A 14,979-nucleotide genomic window follows, 5' to 3' on the forward strand; every position below is an offset into this window, starting at 1 on the left:
ATATCTATAATGTTACAAAGTTGGATGTTAATGTTGAACATGGCCACAGCTTCAAATAATGAGCTAAACATATTTAAAAGAAATCCCTGTGAGCCTAAACCTCAGATTTCCCACCCTTCTGAACGCCTGAGAAACATGTAATGTTGGCTGCAGATGTTTGGGTCACATTTCTGCTGGAACATACACCACACACCTGTGAGAGTGTTCCACTCTGTGGTTTCAAAGCATCCTTGCAGCCTGTCACCTGCTAGATCACGTGTCAAACTCGAGGCCCGCGGGCCAAATCCGACCCCTCGCAAATTCTGATTCTGCCGACTTTGAGACTCAGACATTTCCACAGAAGCAGAGAGTTTGCATATTCGGGCTGTGCAAGAGCTTGTTGTGAGTCAGCTGTGTGGTAGCCTACCTAGAAAATGTAATCATTGTTTTGCTTGATTTGCTAAATTCTAGGATGGCTTTGGAACTTTTTTGTTGACTTTATCAGGGCTTTATGTGGACCAAACTGTAAGTGAGATGACTATATGAGACATGCAATAATTGAGTCAAAGATATTTGACTTTTTCGATGAAATAAAAGCATGTCAATAAACTTTTCATTTTGGCCCTTCATGTCTGGCCCTTGGTGTGATTCTCTTTTTCCAGTGTGGCCCGTAGTGAAATTGAGTTTGACACCCCTGTGCTAGATATTTGACTGTAAAGACTGTGATGTGACTGTGTGTCTCTGTGTCCAGACGGTGCCTCCAGGACCAACTGTCTGCGTCATCGGAGGACAAACGCTACTTTGTCAGCGAGACGGACGACATCTCCAACCTGGAGACCAGCGTCCTGGAGAGTCCCCGAGACACGCAGCTGTGCATCAAACTCGCCTTCAAGTACCTCAATCAGAACGAGACATAAGTCATCAAAGTAACTTTGCCTTCTTACCTTTCACATATGCTCGAGGTGTCCGGCGTTTGTCCTGACATGGTCAGTGAGCTTAGTTAACATTGAGTTTCTGTTTTACAGCATAAATCCAGGTTTGCATCTTTGAGTTTGATCACAACATCTTGAATATTGTTTCTAGATGATTTTACGTCCACATTACAGCTGGTAACGTTCATAAAGTCCCATTTACAACTTGCACAGGACACTGTTACAGAAGTTAAGAAGAACTTCCTGTCATCTCTGTGGTCGATGATTTTAAACACCAATATATCGGAATAATCCGTCGTTCATCTGGACTCATGCTGAATATGAAATGATGATTTAACCGCTGTTTGTCGAAGGCTAACGTGTGTTTCTCTGCGGCAGTATCTGAGGATTTTATCAGCTGTTGGTCGAGGTTAACCTGGTTCTTCTCTGTTTGTCTGCGTCAGTATCTGAAGCTGAAGAGCTCGTTTGAGGGGAAGGACTACGTGCGCGAGCGGCTGCTGCACTTCCTGCTCTCTGAAGCATCTTCTGGCATCTCGGACAAACTGTCCTTCCAGCTGATGGAGGCGCTGTTCTACAGAGTCCACCTCAACCTGTTCACCAGACGCATGGACAGCACTCTGGCTCTGCTGCAGGTCAGTCAACATGGAACTCAGTACGGAGGGAATGATCATTTTTGATCTGCACCAAACCAAGATGATTTTTTTAAAACTCAGTACATTTACTCCAGTACTGCAGGTCAGTCAACATGTAACTCAGTACATTTACTCCAGTACTGCAGGTCAGTCAACATGTAACTTAGTACATTTACTCCAGTACTGCAGGTCAGTCAACATGTAACTCAGTACATTTACTCCAGTACTGCAGGTAGCTCAACATGTAACTTAGTACAAATATTGATGTTTTGACTCCACTACATTAATCTGACATCTTTAGTTACTTTACACATTAGGATGATTGATGAGTTGATGCTGAGTGTTTGTATGCAGAACGGCTTGAACTCGGATCAGGAGCGCAGTGTGACGGTGTGGCAGATCACCTGCTCTGGCTCTCCTACATCCACCTGGCGGCTTTTGAACGTCTGTCAGCGGCAAAAACAGCACTTGTAGTTGTTCCCATCAGTCACTTAGAAACAAAATAGAGTCCAGTTTGAAGAAAAAAAACCGAAGTTCCCCTTTAACAAGTAAAGGAGTTCAAGTACCTTGTTCGCGAGTTAGGGGACAATGGAGCAGAGATTGACCGGAGCATCGGTGCAGGGGGGCGGTAGTACATTCACTTTATCGCACCGTGACGAAAAGAGAGCTGAGCCAGGAGGCAAAGCTCTTGATCTACCGGCCTCTGGGAGGACCCAGGACTGGGAACGCGTCGGGATCCCCTAGTCAGTGCTGGTTAATGTGGCTCTGGAATGGGAAGTTTGGGGTGCCCCCGCGGCCCGACCCCGGATAAGCAGATGAAGATGGATGGATGGACCCTTTAACTTTGACTGTTTGTTTCTCTCAGAGCGATCGCTGTGGAGAGGAAGCTGAACGATTTGTCTGAGGTGAGTTAGGAATGGAGGGGAAATCTACAGTCATGTGAAAACCATAAAAATGTGTATGGAGTCTGGCTGGCAGCGTCATGTTACTGAAGCGGATTTCTTCCCTGCAGCTCTAAAGAAAGTGTGGCAGTTTCTTTGTTTCCCCTCCACTCTGCCTCTGTTTGTTTGTTCTGTGGACTGACTGGACGCTCTGTCGTCTCCTCTTTCTTTTTGTCTTCTCCTTCTCTTTCAGTATTCTGCAGTACATCAACCAGAGATTAAAACACAGAGAGCGATGGGTGGGCGTGCTCACTTCCACCTTCGTCCCACGTGAGTTCACAGTTGCATCATGTTGATAAATCAGAGGGTGGAAGCTCTTTTGTGTAGGCCAAACACTTCCCCTAAGGTGTATTTAACCAGCAGCCTTGGCCGGAGAGCCGCTGACGTTAAGTTGCTTAGACTGCGAGGAGAAACTTCGTAGTCCATCTGTGACCCTGAGCTCAGGGGAGTAGGGGGGTAGGGATGTGTGTGTGCTACTGATACAGACATCATGTGCAATCTGGCGATTTGCTGCAGGGTTATGCGGCAGTGTGGGAGCATCACTTAAACGGCCCATCTGTGTGACGTCCTGTTGTGTTCTTTTAACCCCCAATGTAGCACAAGTAGACTTTATATCTCACAGTTAATGTTTTCCGTCAGATCGTTTATTGATTTTGACGTTTCAGCTTCATTTCCCGGAGAAAGAGAGAAAGAAAAGAGACGAGTGAGACAGATCGACTGCGCTTTGTTGTTTGGCAAACATTTAGCTGTTAGACAAACTCCTGGCCAGTTCAGTGCTTGTGTTTCATGTTGTGGCAGCGATAGAAGCATTAAAGTTTCCTGTTTCCTGTACGGGACCCTCACCCCGCCTCAAAACAGACTGACAAGTCTGATTGCCGGTTACATGATTGGCCACCGCAGCGTGACGCCGGGTTGCGTTTCTCCAAAAGTTGATTCAGTCTCAACTTTTAGTCGCAGCACGCTGCTTTTTTTGCATGTTCCCCCTGCGGCAATTCAAAATGAATGTCTTGTAATGAACATCATGTATATAAAATCATTTATTTAAATTGTGAAAGTGCCACACAATTGTTTGTGAAGGCTGACAAAGGTTTTAAACCCACACCACCACTGACTATCAGGCAGTCAGCTGTAGGAGAAGTTGAGGTTAGCCAGCAGTAACTACACAGGTTTGGACAGGCGGTTCCCTCCTGCATGGATTAAAAACCCACAGGTCAAACACTGACACTGGAACAATTTAGAAGCAATTCATAAGAAAACTAACTGTCCTTTATGTCAGCAGCTGTCTTTTCTTGTTGGAAATGTGATGGTGACGGGTCGTCGTATGTGGGTTTTGGCAGGCGGCTGCTGCTGTTTTCACTTCCTGCGTATCGGCACTGAATCTTACTGGAGTATCGGACCGCACCGGCCTTCTTCTCTCCCCCCTACCGGTTGCAGCCCTAATATTAATATGTATCACAGAATTTCATTTGTTCTTTGTGTCAGCTGGATTGCAGCTACATGCAGTTGACCTTAGGGTGCAGCTCAGATACTAACTGATGTTAACTAAACACGGCCTGTCCTCTGCTGGTGAGCTCCAGTTGTCAGCACTAGTAGCTCCACCTTGTGTCTCGGCGTCTTTTATTCCTCCTTAAAATGGACACAAATGTAGTGAAGCAGAACAATCCAATAAACTCTTGCTTTCTCTTGTTTTCTCCCCAGATGAGTGCAGAGTTTCCGGACCACAACGGAGAGGTTCCTTCACTCAATTCATGCCTTCTTCATGCTGTTCTCACTGTATACACATAGTATGTCATGAAAAAAAAGTAAGTAATAGTAGTAGTATGTATTATGTCAAAAAATGTCAGAAAAAAGTCATACAGAATGTCAAAGTGTTATTACATAAAAGTGGACGTAAATTATTTTTTGTCCATAAAAAAAATTCTAAAAGTTTTTTCCTTTCAAATTTTCTGCTCTGGTCTTTTCTACCTTTGACTCTCCCTTTCTGCGTTGTTGTACTGGGCTATCTTCCTTTGTCCTACTGTTCTCTGGTTTCCCTTTCTCTGAGTTGTCTTACTCTGGTCTGTTTCTGTCACTGAGTTGTCGTACTTTCCTCTGAGTTGTCCTACTCTGGTCTCTTCCTTTCTCTGGGTTGTCCTACTCTGGTCTCTCCCTTATTCTGATCCTTGCCTGTCCTTGTCTTAATACTTTTCTATTCTCTTCTTGCCTGCACTTCCTAACCTCTCTTTTCTACCTGGGGGGCCTATCTAAGTGTTTGCACATACGCTAGCACAGAGCCGGTCTTGAACGCTCGACGCTGGGCGCCTTAGAGTCGAGCACAAACCAACTGCACTACCAACGCAAGTACGCTTGGAGGAGTTCTCCAGGTGTATTTGTCTTTGTCATTGTGGGTGTAAAGCTCAAAATAAATGAACTCGTCCCAGTATTAGAACCCATGACCTTTGTGTCTTCCAACCAGTGTGCCATCACACTGAGCTATCAGATTTGATACAAGCAGCAGCAGTTTGTCTATTTGACTTCTTCATTTTGGGTATTGGACCTTAAAATTTAGTGCGCCTCAAAAGGGTTGAACTCACAACCTTCTGAACAGATCCTATCACATCTATCATGCTGAGCTATCCATAATGCTGGAAATTAGATGCTAGATCGGATCCACTGGACGTGCCGCTGTCAAAGGACGTGCCTGGTGGCCTGCCTTATATTGCCTCTGGTTAGCTTACCCTGTTATCCTTACCATATAACCAATCCCCACTCCTCATACCTGAACCTAACCACGTCAACACGTCTAGTGGATGTGATCTAGCATTTACCGAGAGGCATCAGCCTGTTCTGCTGAGCAACTTCTCTTTCTCATAATGAGAACATTCAAAGCACCATGCAAGTCCAAGAGTGCCAATTCAACCTTCTGAACAGATAACATCACATTATTTCAGATTTTTTACTCATTTTATTTTTTTAAGTTGCTTGTCTGGCTGTCTCCCTGTCAAATAGATGTTAAGCCAAATAAGAAAATGACATTTGACAGCTGGATTTGAAACCATGTCTTCATAGGTCAAGATCAGCACTTTAAACCACAAAGCCATCAGCATGCATGTGCTTGCAGTAGCTAATCATCTAATTCTTCTTAAAAATGTATCTTGTTCTTGCAGGCAGCTGGTCCAGAGGTCGACGGTCACCATTTTGGACGAACACATCAGTCACTATCCTCAGCTGGAAGATCCCACTGGCTTCCTCAATGCATATTTCAATTTTATTCACTCTTTCTGAAGGGATACCAAATGCAACACCCCACGTGTTCATGAATTATTTCAGACCCTTAACAAGCTGTTTGGTACACTTATTCAAGGTGATAAATGTGGTGCAAAGACTTTCCCTGATGAATGTAACCAGGAGTAATGCTGCATCAGTTTGAGATTTATACACGAGTGATGGGTTAATTTACCAGCGTCAAACCCTAAAATGTCAATTCCCTGGAAGACATCTAAAGTGAGCTAGAAACATTATTCATTGTACTTAATGCAACAACTGAATCACTAATCTGATGGTAACACCATTAGTTTATGGACCCTCTTTCAACATGACAGTGAAAGTTATAGGTTGTGCAATTACTGACCTTATCTGTGGGACATCGTTCTGATTCCCTCCAGTTTCTGTTGGTGTTTTGAGTCCTGCAATCAGCTGCATTCTAAATGAATTGATCATTTTATTCATTTCTCTTGATGTCCATAAAAAACCTTAAATGTCTAAATAAAACAAGTGTCTGAATGATGGAACTTTATGTACTTTGACAGTCAGAATTTATTGAAGATTTGATAGAAGAAAACATGAGGACCAGCAGACCGTATGAAGAAACATTTTTTAGTTCATAAACTAGAAGTAATAAAACATTTATGTTTATTTGTTTTTCAGGTTGAATGATGTCAGCATAATAAACAATGTCATTGTACATTTACATTTTTTTGTGTGATGTCTCAGAGAGTTTGCCGTGTCTTGTGGTTGTGTTGGCACGGTGCTGCTTCGCTTTAACCGACGGAGCCCAGGATGACTGAGACCAGGATGACTGAGGCCAGGATGACTGAGACCAGGATGACTGAGGCCAGGATGACTGAGACCAGGATGACTGAGGCCAGGATGACTGAGACCAGGATGACTGAGGCCAGGATGACTGAGACCAGGATGACTGAGGCCAGGATGACTGAGGCCAGGATGACTGAGGCCAGGATGACTGAGGCCAGGATGACTGAGGCCAGGATGACTGAGGCCAGGATGACTGAGGCCAGGATGACTGAGGCCAGGATGACTGAGGCCAGGATGACTGAGACCAGGATGACTGAGGCCAGGATGATGTCGACGACCGTCTCTTCATCACCTGCATGGTGACGCCATCGGCCAGCGAGCATGAACCAGCACATCATGACCCCCCCAAAACACACCTGAGAGAGAGGGAGGGAGGGAGGGAGAGTGCTCAGTGGCCAATCAAATCACGCCTGACAGAACCTCGATTCACCAGGCATGTCAATTATGATATTTTTATATAAAATCTGGATAGTTTGTGTTTAATAGTATGTTTGATAGAAAAAGTATCTAAATGAGAGAATTTGTTCTTAAATCTAATTGTACACTTTAAAAAAAAAAAAAAAATTTGGAATCCACTAAAATCTAAAATGAATCTGCTATTTGTAGATATGACATGTAAAACATTACATGACAGATAACAGGCTAAATTACGTTTTTAAGGAAGCAATTTGTAAAAAAAAAAAAAGATCCAACAGTGACCACAACCATCCTGACATCAACCCACCAGCTTTTGTCAGAGCACTCACATGGCTGCATTCCCAGGAAGCACCGCCTCTGTAAAAGAAAACCATGGATGAGTCACGTCACACACTGGGCGGCAGTTATTGCATAAAGCTTTAATGACATAACTTTACATGTTTTGTAAATCTCTCTGGAAGCAGTTATTTGCAAAAACTACACAAAAAGTAATGAAACTTGACAATGGACTGAATGATTTCAGCCCTACATTTCTGACTTACCGTCTAGAGTTCATACAGACGCCAGGGCAAAAGTCTCTTCCTTCTCAAATTCATCTCCCACTTCTTCCCACGCTGCACCAAAGTTCAGTTTCAAAACCTTTTGGATGTGGTCTGCAACCGATACCTCCAGATCCTCCAGCTAAAGAAGAGCAGGGCAGAGGAGGATAAGGGACACAGGAAAGATGGAAGGACGAGGAGAAACGAGTTGGAGATAGAGGCAAAGAGGGAAACAAAGAGAAGGAAAATTTACATTGATGACAATGCACAAAATAAAAAAATCATTTTCCTCGTTTTAAAAGTTTGAGGGTGTGTCATGATTACATACTACGTATTCATCATCATAACTGTCATGTGTTGGGGTCACAGTCTAGAAACTTCATAGTACAACTGAACGTAAAGAGACACTGTGGACAGACAGGACACATCTTAAATCTTATATACAGTCAATGCTGTTTAACCGCACAATTTGCTGCTCAAAAGATATCATTTCAGACCTTGTAGATGCATAAGGTAGTCACTAACTGGGTAACCTATTTGTGATCTAAATGTCATGAACACAGTTTCTCTGACAGTCTGTCATTGCCCTCCCATAAGCCCAATAACGTCCCAGTGTTCCTACCAGCGGTGGGGTCGTCCTCGGGCAGGCGGACCAGAGTGTAGCAGGAACCAGGCTGACTGTAGGGGACGTTGGCTGCTGGGATGTATTGTATCACCTCGTCGGACTCCGATGGCTCCATCTGCACTACGACCTGACATACACGATACATTCATACGTCATTTCAAATGTATTCGCGTTTTACTTTAACTACTGTTTGAAATCTTGAAACAATTCTAAATACTGTGTCACTTGTGGACTCTCTCTTCTTCTCTTGGACTGGTTTATTTTTTCGCAGCCAAGACTAATCAAGAGTCCAAATAAAGAATTAGAGAAAAATATCTAACAGGGACCTCCAGAAAAATCTAAGTTAATTAAAACATAAATGAACATGAAACAAAATCCCCTCTCAGCCGGTACCTTCTGCAGGAGCTGGTCCTTCAGAGTGTTTGTGCAGTCCAACTGGAACACCATGTGCCTGGCCAAGGTGTGTTTGACACAGCGCACCACGTATTCTGTCTCAGCCTCCGTCAGCTGCTCCTGCTCAGAGGACTTGAAGAGCGGGCCGAGACCCTGGAAACTCTGGGATGGCCGCCAGTTGTTCTGTAAAACGGACGCAAAGCAGAGACAGATTAAAAACAAAAGCAGAGGACAGACAAGACTGTAATTGTATTAAATCACATCAGGCCACAGTATTAAGGTGAGTATCTAATGTGTTTAATTGCATCATCTTAAATCTGATAACGGGTGGTTTTAGGATGTCACCCTGATAAATGTCCTGGCATGACGGGGCCAACTTCTCTGGCAGTTTGCTGGTGGCAACAGAGGCAATTTCTGGGAAGAAAAAAAACAACAGATGCTCCTCAACTATCTGATTCCTGACCATGATCCTGACATCACCTGCTGAGTGAGTTTGTACATTTTGACCAGCAGCCCCTATGAGTAGCAGTCAGACAGTGTACCCTGAGAGAGAGAGAGACAGAGAGAGAGAGAGAGAGAGAGACACACACAAAGAGAGAGAGAGAGAGAGAGAGAGACACAACGAGAGAGAGACAGAGAGAGAGAGAGAGAGACACAGAGAGAGAGAGAGAGGGTGTGAGTGAGTGAGTGTGTGTGTGTGTCTTCACCATTGAAGATGTAGGCAGCATGCAAAGCTTTCTGCTTCTGCTGTAGCACGTTCATGTAGAAAGTAGCTCTGTCGCCCACTTCATCATCACTGACCATCATGCACCTGTGAGAACCGCCATGTGTGTTAAAGTGAGACTTCATCACATATTCATTCAAACACAAGTGTATAGTAAAGGGTCTACACAGTATTACATTTCATGAGTCCATTACCAACAATTTCAACGTTTTCTTTGTACTTTCTACATAAAGAGGAAATGTGGGGGTACACAGTCACGTAAGAAGTAAATGAACAAATGAAAGTAAATGAGTACCTCTGCATGAGAACCAGGACGCTCGGCAGCAGATCATCATTCTGAGCACCACATTTAGCCAAAACACTGACTGCAGCTGAGGGTGGAAGAAGAAACAAATGTTTCAACTGGTTATAAAAATGCCATGAAAATAGTGTGAATATGTATCAATAAACTGGATGTCATGCAGGACACTTTGATATTAGAGGAGTGGAGAAAGGTTGGGGCAAAATGAGTGGCATTACTAAACATTGTGAGGCTCACACAGTAATCCCACTCCATCTCACCTGCACAAACAGCACCACTCGGTTGAAGATGAAGCGGATGTACTTGGAGGGCTGGGGGGTGCGTGGGCCCTCTTTGCCCAGTAGGTGCAGGATCTTTGTGGCTAGCACAGGGTGCTCGCAGTCCTCGATGAACTTGCACAGGTGGGCCAAGCCTGTCTCTTTGCTCTCTGGGTTGTCCTTGATGCTGCAGTCCACGACGGCCCACTTGTACTCAAAACCACCCTGCAGGGAGAGGAATGTAAGTCGTAAACACAACTGCAACATACACTGTAGGCCTTAAAGTTATAGTACTACATATAATCTGTGGACAGACACATTAAACCCTATTAATCAACACTGATATATATTGTATATCTGTTGTTATAAACCATGTCTTATCTTTTGAGTAGTTGTTTTCTAACATGTTAGCTTTGTAGCAACTCATCTAGCAATGGCTTGAATGTAACGGACGTTCATTAATATCAAAAAGGTTACGCACTACAGCTTAAATCCGGTTCGGAGATACCACAGATGATGACAAATAATTGATCAGTGGGGAATCAGCTGTACTGTGCAAGTATACCCAGATGTCTGTGTGTGTGTCTAATAGAGCATCAGATTGCTGCAGGTCTACTTACCCTCCATCCGTCTCATCTAGCAGTTTGCTGGCGATCCTGATGAGCATGCAGTAGGCAAAGGGAGACCTGAGACCAGACTTGGTGAACTTGTTGAGCATCTTGGTGACAGCAAGACGGTCAGTCTTCCTGAGGTGATACAACAGGCCTAGGGCATGGTACTGGAAGATGGGACATACACAAACAACAGCTTTGAGATTAAACTGTAAAAAGTGTTTTAACAGATCTGTTTAATCTGAACAAACTAACATATTAATCTTCCCTCTACACACAAAATGAATGGTTCAAAATAACATGAATTCCTAAGTCTGTCTGTACTACCCACCTGGACCATGATGTTGTCACTAGAAGCAGCCTCCCGGGCTTCATTCACCCAACGCTTCACCACATCGTAGCTCATCTTCACCATGTGCTGAACTCAAACAGAAAAGACTTCATTATCCACCAGCAATTATATGATATACAATTAAACAACTTTATATCAAGTATCAAAAAAACAACAACAAAAAAACAGCAGGAAAAAAAATTTGAAAACCAGACCCAACTTAAAAAGTTACTTTTAGATTCATAAGTGAAATATGAAACTGTGCCATTTCTTACCAGTGAGGAGACCAGGGGCTGGACACAATGGGCACATTGTGAACAACTTCATGTATCTCTCAATGGCTTGCAGCATGGTGGTCTGTGGAAAAGACAAGGAAAATTCAACAAACGACGCTTCAGTTTTTCAATCATAAGAAATAATATATAAAACAGGATGTTTTCTTTCTTGCATGAGATGACAACGTGAAGGAAGAGATGGGGAGACAACAAGAAAGAAAATAAAGTAAAAGAAGCACTCACATCTATACATCTTCCTTCCCAGTCATGTCTTTGGTCAGGCTGTAAAATACCACACAAGGAATAAGAAAAGACACTGACTGTAAACGGTTACAGAAACACATTAACGAAGAGTCAAAGAGACCTTGTCTGTTTAAAAAATGTCATAACTAAATATCTACATTTTTTACATACTAGATGATAACAGCTGCATTAAAACAACAGAGTATGGATAAAGTGTTTCAGAGGTACTTCAAGTAAGTACCTGGGGGAAATTACAGTATTTGCATACAGCCTGATGAAACTCAAAGCCATTTTCATGGACATCATGGTCTCAAGCTACTGGTGACAGTGATGACATCCTCAGAGATGTTGGCCATCTCTTTGATTGTCAGGTAGCACATCCTCCTCAGGGTTAGCTGAGAGAGAATGAAAGAGTATGAACTTACCATTTTTATATTTGAACACTACAGACTGATGATATGCAGCTTGAGCTAAAATGGAATCTAAATGTAAAAAAAACCCATTATGAATCTAACCCATTAACTAATGAATGAATGAATTAAATCTTACATCATTGGACTGAAAGAGCCTGGTCAATGCAAAGAAGGCCTCTGTGGCCTCTGTGGTCCCACAATGCTCTCCCTGAATAAACACAGACATGGGGGTGAGAGAGACTTAAGATAGGTGGACACACACAAACTCAACACATGCCAATAAAAAGCTACTTTAACAACTTTTACCTGGTTGAGGAGAAAGATAATCTTGATGAGAATGTGGAGGCATCTTCTTGGGTTGACAGGCGTCTCATTGAAGATACGCGCCTGTGAACAAGAAGGGACACCTGGTTTTATTTCAGAGGTTAGGATATTGTTTATTTGACTCATATAAGAGCAGAATATGTTTTACGCAATATAAAGTGCTAACTTTACCTCCTGCAACACAGCACTCTTCTCCAGATGCTGGAAAGGGTTCGACCCACTTCCTAAATGTCCAAACAGTAGAGTGAGACGCCTGTGTAGTTTAACATTGTATAACTTTATTTAACTCCATTCAAAGCTACCACACGAAAAGGACGCAGAGTTGACGCCAGCTTATGCTAAAGATACCTATAATTCAAAATGGATCAATAACTAAAACAAACATGCAAGCAACACATGCAAACTGAAGGCAGATCTCATTTAAAAGCATCACTGCAGCAAGATTCATCCATCTATATTTGGAGCTGGTGTTTAGAGAGGACACGTCTATTAACTGAGCAAAACTAACATCACAACATCAAGCTGACACTGCCAAGCTTGCAATGCTAAACTCAGCTAAGGGCTGGTGTTAATGTGACATCAAACAATAGTGGGTACAAATGTTAATGCAACTGTAAATCGGTTTGTGATAACAATATGACTTAGCCTGCGAGCTACCGTTACTGGACAGCTAGTCACTTTAACTAGTCAGCCGACTAGTTAAAGTGACTAGCTGTCGGAACAGGCGAGCCCCGCGTTAGCTTCCAAAGCGTCCAACATCTTGTCTGTCCATTGATCAAACGCTGTCACTATTCAAAAGAATTACTACCCAAGCTTACCAGACTCCTCGTCTTTCTTATCAAAACTTTTTTAATTATTATGTCGGAATGAAGCTGGCGGACGAGGGCAGAAGATGGTCTCAACCTCGATCATAAGAGGAGCTGAAACGACCACGAAACATACGTCAGAACCATGACGCGTTACGCCCGCCAGGGGGCGCTGCTGACAAGAAACATTAGCAATCAATCAATGATTGATAATGTTTCTATCAATCAAAATACTTTTTTAAATATATATGTAGAAATATATAGAGAAATTATTAATACAAATAAGAAATAAGTATTATTATACAGTATTATTTGAGAAAATGTTGTACTAGTTGCTTAGTTTTTTGTTTCTTATTAGCCCCCTGGTAGCCTTTAGTCTCTAGAAAGAGCCAGAATCGACGCAAATCTACGTACCTGTGCGTGGAGGACCGCACATTTTCTACGAGTAGTAAACATTAGCTTCAGGCTAACGCCAGCTCCATGGCTACCTCCACACCTGGCGAGTCCCCATTTCCCCACAGGATTTCCTCGTTGCTTGAAAATGCAAACAAAGAAATTTCTGACCTTAGGGAAAAAGTTCGTCGGCTCTCAGAGGACTTAAAAACCAAAGATGCCTTGTTAACAGCCTACCTGGACGTTGCTCAAAATCACAACTCTCTCGGCGGCTTTCCAGGATTCTGCGCTTTGGGACCCATCCGCCTGCCCACATCCATCCTCTTGCTCGACACCGACCATCAGGCCATCCTGGACTAAAGTGGTTTGCGGCCGAAAGAGAGCCTCGGGTAGGGCTCCATCACCTCCTGTCCTCAGCCTCTCCAGTCGCTTCGATGCCCTGTCGAAGCCGAATGTTTCTTCCCGAAAGGGAGTTTTTCCTCGCCACTGTAGCAATAGCTACCACTAATGCTCGCTCTTGAGGGAATTATTGTAATTGTTGGGGCTTTGTCTTACTCTGTCTGTAAAGTGTCTCGAGATAACTCTTGTTATGATTTGATACTATAAATAAAACTGAATTGAATTGAATTGAAATAAACAATATAAAAAATGAGAAGCAAGATATATGTATGTGAAAATGTAATAGCCTAAAAATATGTGCATTATCCTAACATGTATAGAAACAATATGAGATACGAAATATGTAAATAGATATGAATACATACAGCAGTGCAAACAGTCATGTAAATAACAATAGTGCTGAGAAACATTTATTGTGCGTTATAAATAAATGCACTAATTATCTATGTAAACCGGAGTTTTGCACAGTATTGCACAGTTGAAGATATAAATAATAAATAATTATGAATTATCCCAGGGCCTCCCAGTGTCTGACACTCTGAGGTTGGAGTTGAAGAGTTTGAGGGCCACAGGCAGGAATTACTTCCTGTGGCCCTCCGGGGCACATCTAGGTGGAATGAGTCTTAAACTGAATGTTTTCCTGTTTGACCTTTGTGTCATGCAGCCTAAGGATGGCCTGCTTTACTTGCATTGAGAGCTCCTTTGACCACATGTTGTATATTGTTGTATATAACAGCTTCCAAATGAAAATGAAAGACCTGAAATCAACTCCAGACCTTTTATCTGCCTAATTGATGATGAAATAATGAGGGAATAGCCCACAACTGCTCATGAAACAGCTTTTGACTCAATTGTCCAATTACTTTAGGTCCCTTGAAATAAGGGGACTATGTATGAAAATGTTTGCAATTCCTAAACCCTTCCTCCAATTTTGATGTAAATACCCTCAAAATAAAGCTGAAAGTCTGCCCTACAATTTCATCTCGATGATTTCTTTTCGAATCCATTGTGTTAGCGCACAGGGCCAAAATTATGAAAATTGAACCTAACTGTACCCTTCACCATACCTAGAGATTGGCATGGTTGTATTTCAGTTAGCCTAATAGCTGGTTTGATTTGCATTGAGAGATGATTTTATGGAAAGTAAGCCTTTTAAACCTTTTAAATTGTTAACATTGTAATAAACATTTCTATATTTTCTACTTAAATTTGACTCTCCTAATTTGATTCACCTACAGTACATTCTAACCACCCTCTTTTCAGCCACTTCCAGTCTTTAATCATTTAATAACTTTCAATAAATAATTTCTTTTTTTTTGGAACCACGTCACTGTGCTTCAGTGTTTTAACTATGTAATAACAATATGTAA

At 42.5% G+C, this 14,979-nt stretch overlaps 1 pseudogene across 1 annotated transcript; it reads right to left on the bottom strand.

The window, feature by feature from the left end:
- Window positions 1-6,824: 6,824 nt before the first annotated feature.
- On the bottom strand, window positions 6,825-12,860 carry LOC144512536 (coatomer subunit gamma-2-like; annotated as a pseudogene). The gene is made up of 17 exons (XR_013501012.1): window positions 12,830-12,860; window positions 12,183-12,235; window positions 11,994-12,074; window positions 11,824-11,895; window positions 11,580-11,669; window positions 11,032-11,049; window positions 10,757-10,843; window positions 10,463-10,592; window positions 9,818-10,027; window positions 9,552-9,627; window positions 9,240-9,343; window positions 8,878-8,946; window positions 8,533-8,715; window positions 8,137-8,266; window positions 7,518-7,656; window positions 7,283-7,332; window positions 6,825-6,914 (listed from the first exon to the last, which is right to left on the bottom strand). The product of XR_013501012.1 is annotated as a coatomer subunit gamma-2-like (transcript).
- Between the last annotated feature and the right edge of the window lie 2,119 nt (window positions 12,861-14,979).

Source organism: Sander vitreus, chromosome 24 (assembly GCF_031162955.1).
Source record: "Sander vitreus isolate 19-12246 chromosome 24, sanVit1, whole genome shotgun sequence".
NCBI lineage: Eukaryota > Metazoa > Chordata > Actinopteri > Perciformes > Percidae > Sander > Sander vitreus.